Raw genomic sequence first — 13,030 nt, 5'->3', positions numbered from 1 at the left:
AATAATTTAAAAATAATAATAAATAATAGTTCAATAAAAGGGAATATGTTTCAAATAGCATATCAATATTCCCAGTTTGGCATACATAATATATTCTCTTCAATATTCACCGTTTGGTTATGTTAAGACAGCGTATATTTACAGATTCACCGCTGTTATAAAAGCGAGAAATGTTATTTGTTTCTCGTGCATGTGAGGTGAACTCCTTGATAAAATCCTACAAATTGTTCGCTGTCGAACCTGCACCTTCTCGTTGTTTTAAGTTCTCTGCATGAACCTTCTCTATGATATACGTTCTCTGTACATAATAGCATTCAAACTTCTGCTCTAGCTCCGCTACTTGCATCCTTATCTTCTGCCCCTGCTCCAGCTGTTGGGGAGGGCAACAGCCAAATCACACACACATTAGTTAAACATAAATATCTCTTTATTCGTACATGTATTAAATATAAACATATATACATACATATTTACAAATAAAATATTGACCCGATCATTTAATCATAGATGCCTTTTTATTCATACTTAGAAGGTAGTAAAATGTATAAAGACCGTAAGTAACTATTTATTGTAATAAAAAAATTCTTATATTTATAATAGATTATAATATAACGCACTTCCTTAACATTTAAAGGTTCTGCGACAGGCGTTAACAGCCATGGCTACAAAAGATATCCTTGGTCAACTTACAATCACGAATATATATATAAACATGTACTTGTATGTGTTATATGTAAGTACTTATTGTTGAAGATGTGGTGCAAATACATATGGTAAGACCCAGGATATCTCTCGTTGACAGCGGTGAACAGAAGCCGATGATCACACATGATGAGATATTAAGCAAAACAAACGCATATTTATTTGTATTGTGAGGGTTACTTTCAGACGTCGCAGATTTATGAGGAAATTTTGAGCATTTGAGCTTTTGTTTGTATTTACGCCAGCCAGCCATAAGGTAACTCTCACAAAACTAATATTAGTGGTCTTTATACTCTCGCAACTTGTTGCTACAGAGTATAATAGTTTTGTTCACCTAACGGTTGTTTGTATCACCTAAAACAAATCGAGTTAGATATAGGGTTATATATATATAAATGATCAGGATGAAGAGACGAGTTGAATTCCGGGTGACTGTCTGTCCGTCTGTCCGTCCATCCGTGTAAGCTGTAACTTGAGTAAAAATTGAGATATCTTCATGAAACTTGGTACACATATTTCTTGGTACCGTAAGACGGTTGGTATTGCAGATGGGCGTAATCGGACCACTGCCACGCCCACAAAACGCCATTTATCAAAAACAAATAAATTGCCATAACTAAGCTCCGCAATAAGATACAAGACTGTTATTTGGTACAAAGGATCGCATTAGGGAGGGTCATCTGCAGTTAAAATTTTTTTAAAAAGTGGGCGTGGTCCCGCCCCTAATAAGTTTAAGGTGTATATTTCCCAAACCGCTAAAGCTACAATAACCAAATTCACTGGGAGCAAATGTTTTTAGCACCTCTATGGTGTGAAAATGGGTGAAATCGGGTGACCCGCTCACTCCCCATATAACGGTACTGTTAAAAAATACTAAAAGCGCGATAAACCAAGCACTAAACACGCCAGAGACATTAAATTTTATCTCTGGGATGGTATGAGATGACTTTATAGGAACCGAGTTCAAAATTAGGCAGTTTCATTCCATTCACTTTCCGCTATGCATATCAAGCAACAATGATTATATCGGGGTAACACTTTGCGTGAATAATACGATTAAAGTATTCCACTTTGCGACCAAAAATTGTCTAAACTGTTCAAGCCACAAAGTACTAAATATGTGGAGCCCAGTGCCTATAGTTGACCTTGTACCGAAAATATCAGTAAATCCACAAAGAAATCTCAAACGAGTATACCATTTGACTTTGCGAGAGTATAAAATGTTCAGTTACATCCGAACTTAGTCCTTCCTTACTTGTTTTATATAATTTTTAAAACTTTAACAATGTTTGATATACACTACAACTAGTTTTATAAACTAACGAACAGTTTTATTTTCACGCAGTGACTATTAGTCCGGGCACTGTACGAATAATTTATAATTAGTCATCCGGTCAAATTAGGTTTTTTTGTGTTAACTCTAGAACTGATTAACGTATACCTACTTTTACCGAAGGGGTCAAAATGACTTGTTTCTTAAATTACTAAGAGACATATAATATAAGAAAATACAGCAATTTTTACGTTTTTATATATTTGATAATATTATGAACAAAACTTGAATATAATCTGAATAATAATAGTAATATAATAGCAGTAATTTTTAAATAATTATGCATAAAAGTCAAAAACATGTTTTGCAAGTTACAGATATAATATTTTAGCGGAACATTTACCACAGACTCGTTTATGGCATATATGTACCAGAAATGTTTTTAGTTTTATTATTAGGCCACTATGCTATTTGACAACGTTTACGTTTCATCGAAATATGTGTCTGGTTTTGTGACGATATAGATCATGATATTCCTTCTACTTGATCTGTAGATCGACCGGTTAGTTCTTTGTAGTCAATTGCAAGTTCTTCGGATAATTGGAATAAAAAGTATTTTCTTCAAATATTTTCTCCTGTTGTTTCTTTATATAATTTCCAGGCATTTATTCCGGCTAGATCTAAAATATTGTAAAACACTTGTAATGACCATCATCGGTATCCAGCTTTCACAGTATATTTCCGAGCCATTTGATCCGTAACATCTACGCCAAATTTGGTATTGTTATAAAATGTAATCGTTTCAAGTAAACGTTTGTCGTCTTTTTCAATTTTCACTGACTTATGTTTTGAACTAAGCACTAATACTTTTTTATTGGGTTTACTCTTATATATGGTCAGAGTACATTTTTCTGTTTTATAAAGTACTGTCGAGAAACGAGTCATGTTATCCTTTTTTGATTTTGCAAGTTTAGGTAGTTCTCTCTTATTTTGTCTAATAGTGCCAACTAAAGAAGTTCTTTTAGTTATTATTTTGTTGCTAATGGCAAACTTGTGAAGACATTTTTTGTTGTAACTTGTTCTTCCGCAACCAATATATGGATCTATAAGTTTTAGGACGACAAATTCACCTAAAGGTACGGATAACGTCGTTTCGTCTTTTCCTAAGTAGGGAAATGCATTTACAACATGTTTACTTTTCACATCCCACGCCAACCAGAATTTTATACCAAACTTATTCGGCTTGTTCGGCATATACTGCGTAAATCTACATCTGGTTTTGTCTGGTTTATAACACATTTGACTATTTTCAATGAATAGATTCCATATCTCTGAAACTAATGCAAATTTATCTGTTTGCAATCTTTGGCTTCTTTAATTTTTCTTATCGAACCGAATTAGCCGAAGAATTTCGGTTACTTTATTTCTGCTCATTGTCTTAGAGAAAAATTTCGGACCCCATTTTTCGGACCATAAATATGAAAGTTTTAAATTTTTTGCTTTGTATGCACCACGAGCATATAAAATTCCTTTAAACGCATTCAACTCTGCTAACGATACAGTCCAGTCATGGTTATTCAGAATTCGATGAGCTTCTGCTTCAGTGCAAATTTTTATATGTCTCATAACACTATTGCAGAGTATCAAAGAAAATGCTGTTCTTACACTACCTTTCATAATATGTCGTTTCTTCTGAATTTCTTTGAAAATATTGTGTACTGATAATCTTCCTGGTGTTAAGCCCTCTTGCAGTTTTTTCCACATAGTGCTGTCAACAGATATTTCAGTATCTTGATCGATTACAGACATTTCAACATCCTGATCACTTTCACTTTCAGAATTAGAAAAAACTTGGACTCTTTTACTTTTTACACGCAAACGTCGAAGTATTTTATCTTCACTGTCAGTATCGGATGATTCGCTTGCACTTTCGTTGTTTGATGGAAGGTATTCATTTTCAACTAGATAATTTTCATTATACTCTGTATCGGAACAATTTTCTTCCAGATTATTTTTTTCTTTCAATAATTTACTGTTTCGTGAAATGTTTCCCATTGTTTCGAAGTAATTCTATGGGTTCAAATATTTCTGCAGTTTGCGTAATGATATACTTCTAAAACTTTACAAATATTTTCCGATATTGTTAGGATGAGGTTACAGCGAATATAGTTGACTTAGAGTTGTGTTTCAATGTTTCTGATAGACGACTCAGTTGTATACGGCAGTGTTTCGGTTTCCCCGTGTATCTTTCAGGCTACGTGCCACAAATACTTTCCACGATACAACAGAACAGCACCGAAAACCTTGTTCCGTGGGGGTCAAAATGATGAGCTCGGTATATGTAGGTATACTGCATATAATTTTACAACAAAATAATAAAAAAATATAATATTATTCTATATTAATTAAAATGACTAATTATTCTAAGATGCGTTCAAAAATTTGAAAATAATAAAAAAGTAGTATAAAGTGCATACATTTATTAATTTCAAAAATTACAAGTATGGTTATATAAAAAATATTTGTACTTTTCATATCACCAGAACACTTGTTTATTCGATTAAATTTCTCTTTTCTTAAAACTTAAATTATTTCAGATCCTAACAGAAGAATCTTTGTTAGTCTTTTCCAGAGTGACTATTGTAATTAATCAATACCAAAGGAAATTTTATCTGTTTTCTCTTGAAGTCAAAACTCTCATATACCCTGCCTTTTAGAATATCAAAAGACACAAGTGTTGAAAATCAACAGTAAGTGGCTTAAGTGAAGAAGCGTGCCGTCCAAAGACAAATAAATTTGGACGTGTTTGAACGCATATCGTTACATATCCAAATATTTAACTGAATATTGCCTCTCATATCACCGAAGGCCGCCAGTGCAAAACGGAGTTTGACGCAATTGAATTATGAACACCCCGGTGTTGGACTGACCAGGGTTATTTTTTTGAAGCGCGGCCGAAGGCCGCCAGTGCATTTATACATAAGTCCTTCGTGCCATACCTTATCGAATGCCTACGCAATGTCAAGGAATACCACTGAGCACACTTTTCCCTCTTCTAGGGCTTTTATATTTTAAATGTAATTCTATGAATTTGTTATATTGTAGAATGCTTGTTTCTGAAGCCGAACTGATGCGATAAGATTAACTGCCTTTAGCAATGAGATTTGAGATTTGTGGAAGTAGTGAAACTATATGACGAGACTATGTGTGGATCTTTTCCAAGTTTAAGAACCATGAAAACTGTTGCAACTATCCAGAGACTTGGAAAATGCGTCGTTTAATACTTCAGCTGTTATTATATCGAATCCAGGTGCTTTCTTAGCTTTAAGCCTTTTAATTTTAAATTTGAGTTCACAAACGGAAATTTCTGGGGTCGTTGCATAATCTGGTTGAACATTACTGACGAACGTATTTTCATTACTCTCATTTTGGAGGAGTATTATCCCAAGCACTTTGTTGAAGTTCTTTTGTAAACCTGTCAATTTCTAGCTCTACGTGTTCGATTGTTGTGATTTGTGGACATTTTATTGTCGCCTGAATTATTTGTTTAAACGAAGTGCAGTCCGTATTTTTGTTGTATATTTTTAATTTTAGTTATTTTTTAATACCTGTTTAACTTAAGGTTAAATATATTGGGCAATGATCAGAGTTTAGATCAAAGCCCCCTTATATTTCGTTGAAATTTTGGAATACTTTCTTAGGAATAAAGAAGTAGATTACATCGGGTATTTTGTTGGTATCCGTTGGCCACTAAGTTGGTCTTCCGGTCGATACAAACTCACATCCTGTTTCCTGAGCCGCCTGGAAAAGTGGCTGTCATTCGACATACCTAGCCCTTTAGGAGGCCCATTGTGATACCATTAGGACTGTGGTCCCCTTACTCTATTGGTTCCTCTCTGAACCACCCCGTACTTCTGATGAACTTCATCAGTGAGACAAGTTTTATCCGTGCAACCTCCGAGACGTCGTTAAGAATCCCATGACCGATGGCTGCGATTCCTTTCCTATATAGTGCTGCAATCGCATAGATGTTTAATGGTCTCCTCCTCTTCTACTTCCTGACAGCTTCTACAGTAGTCGTTCTATGGCGTGCCAAGTCTACTTGCATGTCTGCATATTAGACAGTGGCCTGTAGTGCTCCTACTAGAGTTCTTATATCATTCCGCTTGAATTTTAACAGTCGGCATACGCGGCTCATATTCCATTCATGCCACGTTTGCTTGCTAGTTGAGCAGGTCAGGGACTGATTCCACTGACACTCGGCTATGTTAATGACAAGTTTGTCGATTAAGTATCTACAAGTAGCCAGAGGCATATTTGTGTCCTCCTTACCAGGATCTAGTTGTAGGGTGGTGCCTGTTCTAGCTAGTTCATCTCCTACACAGTTCCCGGGGATGTCACTGTGTCCTGGGACCCATTGAAGATTTACCATGAAATAAGATGACAGATCTGCTTTCACTGTCTTCGACGAAATCCTATGAGATATCAGAGATTTCAAAGCCGACTGGCTGTCTGTATATATAAATATATTTCTTATTGTGATCACATTTCTTGTCAGTACAAGAAGGCTTTCTTTAATCGCAGTGACCTCCGCTTGGAAAACACTGCAGTGATCTGGTAATCGGAAGGTGATTTTGGTATCTAGTTTAACCGAGAAGACACCGCCGCCTACTCGGTTATCCAGTTTGGAACCATCCATATAGAAGCTTATCCCTGCTTCCTTGTCCACTACGCCCCTTTCCCACTCCTCTCTGGAGGGGAAGGCAATATTAAGGACCGGATTTAAGTTCAGCTCCATAGGATTGCGAAAATCCGTGGTTATGGGAAGAAACGGGAACTTCCTAAGAAGAATGCCCCTTGTTACTGGCGACTAGTAAGGACTATTCCCTCAGTCTCAGAGCTGACTTCGCTGCCATTTGCTTGCAAAACAGATCTGTTGGCAGTAAGTGTAAAATTACGTTGAGTGCCTGGCTTGGCGTAGTTCTGAGAGCTCCACTGATATAAATACTGGCTGCTCTTTGTATACTTTCCATGCTTCTAATCGCATATTTCTTTTCTGTAATTGGCCACCATACTAATACACCGTAAGTTATCATCAGCCTTACAATTGCTGTGTCCAGCCAGTGAGCTACCCGAGGCGTCAGTCCCCATCTGGGCCCCACCATTCTTTTACACGTGTAAAGCGCTGTAGCTGCTTTCTTTACCCTCGCTTCCAAGTTTTGTTTCCAAGAAAGCTTCCTGTCCAAAATTAGTCCCAAGTAGCTTGGTTTATCTCCTATCGTTAGCATGGTGCCATTTAAAAATGGCGGCGTGATTTCAGGAGTATCTGTTCATCTGTTCAATTAATTTCCGGAGAGGCTCAGAGATGTCCAACCCTTTAAACGCGCTCTATATGGCCTTCGGCTGGATGTTATTGAAAGCACCTTTTATGTCTAGGAAGACTACGAGGGTGTATTCTTTTATTTCCAGAGACTTTTCAATCTCTGTTACCACTGAGCTTAATGGCGTGTCTGTGGATTTACCCTTAGAGTACGCATGCTGCGAAACTGCCATTTTTCCTGGGTTTAGTTTGCCCCTTATATGTATTTCTATTAGTCTCTCCAGCGTTTTTAAAAGAAATGATGAAAGACTAATTGGTCTAAAATCCTTTGGATTAATGTGTGAGCTTTTGCCAGCTTTGGAATATATATCACCTAGACTTCCCTCCATATCGAGGGAATATACAGCAGTGCATGGTTGTTAACCAGTTTGTTGTGTAGCTGTAACTGAGCCGGAAATAATCCGTCTGGTCCCGACATTTTATCAGGCTTAAAGCTGCCTATAGCCCAATAAACATTACGATCTGACACTATGTCTAGCGGAGGGGACTCTGAGCCCACTTCACTCTCCAGTATATGCTCCCTTATGTGGTTCTCGGAACTGTTTGGGAAGTGAGTATCCATTAGTATGCCTAGAGTCTCTTCACCGGATACCGTCCAGCGGTGGTCTGTCTTCTGAAGGTATCCGATGCCATGTTTTGACTGTGTCATTATTTTTCTAAGTCGATTACAAAATGATGTCCACGAATTTCTTTTTGCCTTTCTTACCTCCTTTTTATATATACCGTAGGAGGTTATAATCGTTATCCCACTCTCTATCTTTTTGGGATAATTTGGCAAAATTGAATTGCTTCCTGCATGTTCTTAAGTATGGGAGACCACCAAGGGGGCCTAATTCTTCCCCTACTGTTCGTTAATGGACAAGCTACCTCTAGTGCTTGACGACAAGAACCTGTGAACTGTTTAACGAGGATGTCACTTTGTTTTCTGGTTGAAATGGTGGAATCATAGGAATACGGTTTTTTAGCTTCTACATGTACATCTGCCAGTTCGTTTTCCTATGATTCCTAAATTTCTCTTCCCTAACTACATTCTCTTCAATTATACACTCAATGTAGCGGTGATCTGAGAAGGAATGTTCCTCCAGTACCCTCCAATGTGTTATTTTATCCACCAGTTCTTCCGATACAAGTGTTATATCTAATTTTCTGTCGGTTTCTGGTTATAACTGTTGGCGTACTACCTTTGTTGTATAATAAAATCTTACTTCCTATTAAATAATTAAAGAGCAACTCACCCCTTTCATTGTTGTCCGTTCTGCCCCATAGTGTGTGGTGTGCATTGGAGTCGCACCCAAGTATAATCAAACACTTAGATGCTTCGCTGTCTCGTACCAGCTCTTTGATCAGCTGCGATGGTACTGCTACTTCTTCATACGGCATGTAGCATGATGCCAGCCGGTATTTCTTTCCGCCCGTCTCCCAGCTTACTACTGTAGTGTCGTTACTGCTGTAACTGTGTAATAAAAGACATCAAGCTTTTTACTAGCCAATATGCGTGTCCTAGCCTTACCTACGCAGCCATCCACATATAAATTATATCCCGGTGTCCTCAGACCGCAAATACGCCCTCCATTAATCCATGGCTCCTGAATGAGGGCAAAGTCAGGCTGTTCTTCTGCCATGCGGTTAACTAGGGCTAGAGACGCTAATTTGCTGTGGTGTAGATTAATTTGGAGAAGACGCATTAATTAGTGTCTTCTCTGCGTCTTCTTGAGAGTCGCTTAAAAGCTCACTCTCAGTGTAAAGTTTAGAGTCTGTCTGCAAGCTCAGACCCCGAAGTACACTCACCTTGGTCAGTGTTCTCTACATCACTCGAGGACCTCATTGGATCTTCCTCGTCTTCGCATTCCGATTCCGATGCCAAGTTTTCTCCTGCATCGGCGTCTGACTTGTAGGTCATAACCTTCACTTTTGTGAATCCGCAGTTGATCTCTCCGCCACTTTTCGCTAGCGGTTCTAAGGATTGCTTTGTTAGAAGCCACAGAATCTTCATTGTTTCTCGTTTCGTCTCCACACCCGATTCCGCTGCGGGGTCATCGAAGGCCCTGACGTATCTCCATCCCCCAGTTGGCAAATTCGAGTTACAGGCTCTAATGAGCTGCATTATCTGGTCCGGCTGCGATGGCGTAGCCAAGATCCATACCCTTGCCCTCGGTCGGCATGGGATATATTTTTTGTCTACCGCTACTAGCCTAACTCCGGGGTAGACCTCCCTCACCTTAGCTATTGCGGCCTTATATAGCTGGACCGATCTCTCGTCGTCACCCGCTATCATCATTATCTGACCCTGATACCATCTGGCATCCGTACATGACGAGGGTGGACCTGGATTGCTTAGTAGCACTTCCAACGCCACATTCATCAGTGCGGTTTGCACCAACTTCCATTGGGCTCTGGGGATTTTTCCTTCGGGGTCACCCTCATCCAGCACCCCAATAACAATGCGGTTCCGGCCACATCAGCAAAAGATTTTGCGGGCGTAACGCCCTTAGTCTTCGGTCTCTTAGCTGACGGCTTAGCCTCTTCAGCTAACCTTTGTCTCTTAGCTGCCACCACTGGCGCTTATAGCTTAAAGTTGGGTAAGACAGCTCTCGCGCAATCAATGGATTCCTGGAACTCTTTTGTGAGGTCCTCATTGGTTGGCGGTTGCAGCTACATCTTCTTCAGCATGTATGCAGCGCGTTGCTTCTCTGCATACTTTGCCTTCGCTGGGTCGTCAACCTTAAGGTAGGCTATGCTCTGGCTGACCCACTACTGGCAGCATCACTTTTGGCATCTCCCTCCTTCCCCTGCTTAGCTACCAAGCCTTGACTACAAGGGTTGGTATGGGCTGCCTCCAGTGCTGCTGCTTTCTTGGTGCCAGTATTGGCTTCTGCACCTTTGATGTTTGCCTTTGCTCCAGGAACAAGCTTCGCTCTTGTCCTCGCCTTGGCTCTTGTCGAGCTCGTGCCAAAGGCTGCTCTCATCTGGAAACAACTCGCTCCCTCCGGCCTTTTTAAAGGAGGTCCGGACTCCTTTTTGTTTTTATTTTATTATTTTAGCTCATATTTTGGACCCACGAGTGTAGGGGAAAGTATGTCCGCTTGTGCATAGCCCCCGCTACGCAAGTAAGGCTATCTTAATATGGAGGGCGCCAGGTATCCGTAAGCTCCGTGCGAGACTGGGCTATTTAAGGGCCCCCGCCAGGTTGATCTTCGGCACGGGTCGCATGACACCTTGATCCAGCCATTTACACACCTGCTACCATGGTAAGACCTCCTATCTGGATGCTGCACTTTGAAGAGTACCGAACACCCAGATAGGAAGCCTGACCTTAGCTAGATACCTCACTACTAAAACAGGGGCGAACTGCTGCCAGCACGTCCTTGTCTACGTCGTGAAACTGTGGTATCTATTCCCAGTCGGCACCCTCGTGGAGGGTTCAGCGGAGGATTTTGCCAACCAAAAACTCTCTCACCCTATCCCACACTAATTTCGATTCAGTCATAAGCCGCACTATGTTATCTGGTGTCACTCGTTCCATTGTCAGATTCTCTAGATCAGCTTTCTCGATTTCAAACCGCTAGCAAGAAAAAAAGATGCGCAGCAGGTTTTCTACGCTGCTGCCGCAGAAGGAACATTTCATCTTATCGTCATGGCCGTACTTGTAGAGATATTCTCTAATACAACCTTGCCCCGTCAAAAACTGTGTTAGATAGAAATCTGTTATCCTATATTTCCGCTCTACCCACGCTTGTACGCTTTTAATTATCCTGTGGGTCCCTCTCCCTGTTGTTGCCACATCCCATCGTTCCTGCCATTCAGTGAGGCTTGTTTGATTTTCATACACCAATGTTGGCAAATATTCTCGTTAGACCGGCCGTTACACGTGCTGCTTTCTGACATACTTTATCGATGTGCGTCTTGTAGCTAAGTTTAGTGTCTATCAATACTCCTAGATACGTCAGCGACTGCTGCATCATGATACTATAGCCGCCTATATTTAGTTTGATTCCCTCAAGTTTCTTCTTGCTTGTGATCAGCATCGCTTCCAGTTTTTACCCAGCAGGTGAAGGTTTGTTGCTGTGAGCCATTCTTTGATCGGTACTTCCACATGATTGCAAAGGTTCTCAAGATGGCCATGTTTTTTTGCCACTATAGTTATGGCAATATCATCCACGTATCCGATAATCTGAACCTGCTTAATGAGTGGACCTTGTGGAACTCCTCCCGTTACCGCATATTTTATTTGTCCTTCATCCGTATCTTACAATAACAGGCGATCATATAGATAACTGCTTATAATCTTAATTAAGTAAGTCGGTGTTTCCTTACGTTCCAGGGCACTTATGATATGGGTTAAACGCGTTTTTGACATAAAATGTGACCACAACCCAGTATTTCTTTGTGCTATACATCCATCTAGTTCCTTCTATTGCCTTGTTAGCTATATCAGTGAGCTTCTTCGATATTGGTTATCAGACAGACCCTCCTTCTCTTTTTAAATACAACTCTAATCGTAAACATATTATTTGCTCTAGTATCTTGCCAATCGTATCCAGCATACAAAGCAGTCGGTATGAGCTGGGCTCTCCTGCTGGTTTATTTGGTTTCTGCAACAAAGGCAGTCGTTGCTTTTTCCACATTTTCGGGAAAGTACCGTTTTGTAAACACCACGTAAGCAATTCAGTAAATCGTTTCGCATTGCGTTTAATGGCAATATGTAAGACCTTATTTGGTATACCATCCACGCCTAGGGTGGTATGTTGTGTTGGATATTTAATTCTATGTACAAGTATTAATACTATAAAAATGAAATATTTAAATTAAGACTTAAGGTAAGAACATACTGAATTAAATTAAATCACCACCTTGAGGCTTAAGAGGAAATAAGTGCTTCCGCCCTAATTATTTTCCCCCAGTGTCATCGTTTGTTCTGCTTTGCTTTTCTTCTTCTTTACGCATTCGTTGACGTTTTTCTTCCATGAGCCGTTGCTCTTCTATCAGCGTTAATCGTTCTTCAGCCTAGAAAATAGAGTAATATCATATTTAGGAATATATTTATATAAAACAAGATTCAAATAAGTATATAAGAATATTCTGTAATAATAAGTCTGTAAACATTTTAAAAAACGTTTAATTTTTTCTTACTCATTTGTCGGAAAAGTTCTGCATTTAAGACAAAATATTTAGAAGAATTATCATGAAACGCTAATTTATTCAGATTTCAATAGCGTGCAACTTCCGCTGAAGAGTAAATTTAATAATACTGAAATATTTGAAAGTTTTAGTTTCTCTATATTTGATGAATTAAAATAAATGAATAGAAATAATGATAAATGTAATAATTGTTTTTCGTGAAAAAGTAAACACAAAACAACAAAAAACGTTAACTTCATTAACCTAATCTATAATACACTTCACAGGTGCATTTCTAATAGCAACAAACTACATGTATGACCAAATATGAAATCTGACAGCCTAAACAACCAATGGCTTACAGCCAATCGAAAACGTTTTACTAATTCTTTCTAACCATATTGTTTGATATAAACCGCCTTAAGTCGAATTTAGGATCTTATAAGAAAAAACATCTTTTATAAAGATTTTTATCTGCTTTTGATTGGACAGTTTTAATGGCTATAATGGTCCGATCTTAACAAATTGTTCGAAGATTAGAGCCTTATCTTGGGCAA

The 13,030-nt window shown here is 39.0% G+C and overlaps 1 long non-coding RNA gene across 3 annotated transcripts in view; it reads right to left on the bottom strand.

Moving 5' to 3' along the window:
- Positions 1-435: 435 nt before the first annotated feature.
- LOC118681722 (uncharacterized) overlaps positions 436-13,030 on the bottom strand; it is a 60,586-nt gene continuing 47,991 nt past the window's right edge. For 2 of the 3 annotated variants that reach the window (XR_011395322.1, XR_011395323.1), the window contains 4 exons: positions 12,206-12,359; positions 8,866-12,138; positions 8,591-8,808; positions 436-4,325 (listed from right to left, as the gene is read on the bottom strand). This is a non-coding gene — a long non-coding RNA (uncharacterized lncRNA). The remainder of the gene's footprint in view (positions 4,326-8,590; positions 8,809-8,865; positions 12,139-12,205; positions 12,360-13,030) is intronic. The other variant, XR_011395324.1, reaches the window with a different exon arrangement.

Source organism: Bactrocera oleae, chromosome 3, assembly GCF_042242935.1.
Source record: "Bactrocera oleae isolate idBacOlea1 chromosome 3, idBacOlea1, whole genome shotgun sequence".
Taxonomy (NCBI): domain Eukaryota; kingdom Metazoa; phylum Arthropoda; class Insecta; order Diptera; family Tephritidae; genus Bactrocera; species Bactrocera oleae.
This window is presented reverse-complemented; position numbering and strand designations above follow the sequence as displayed.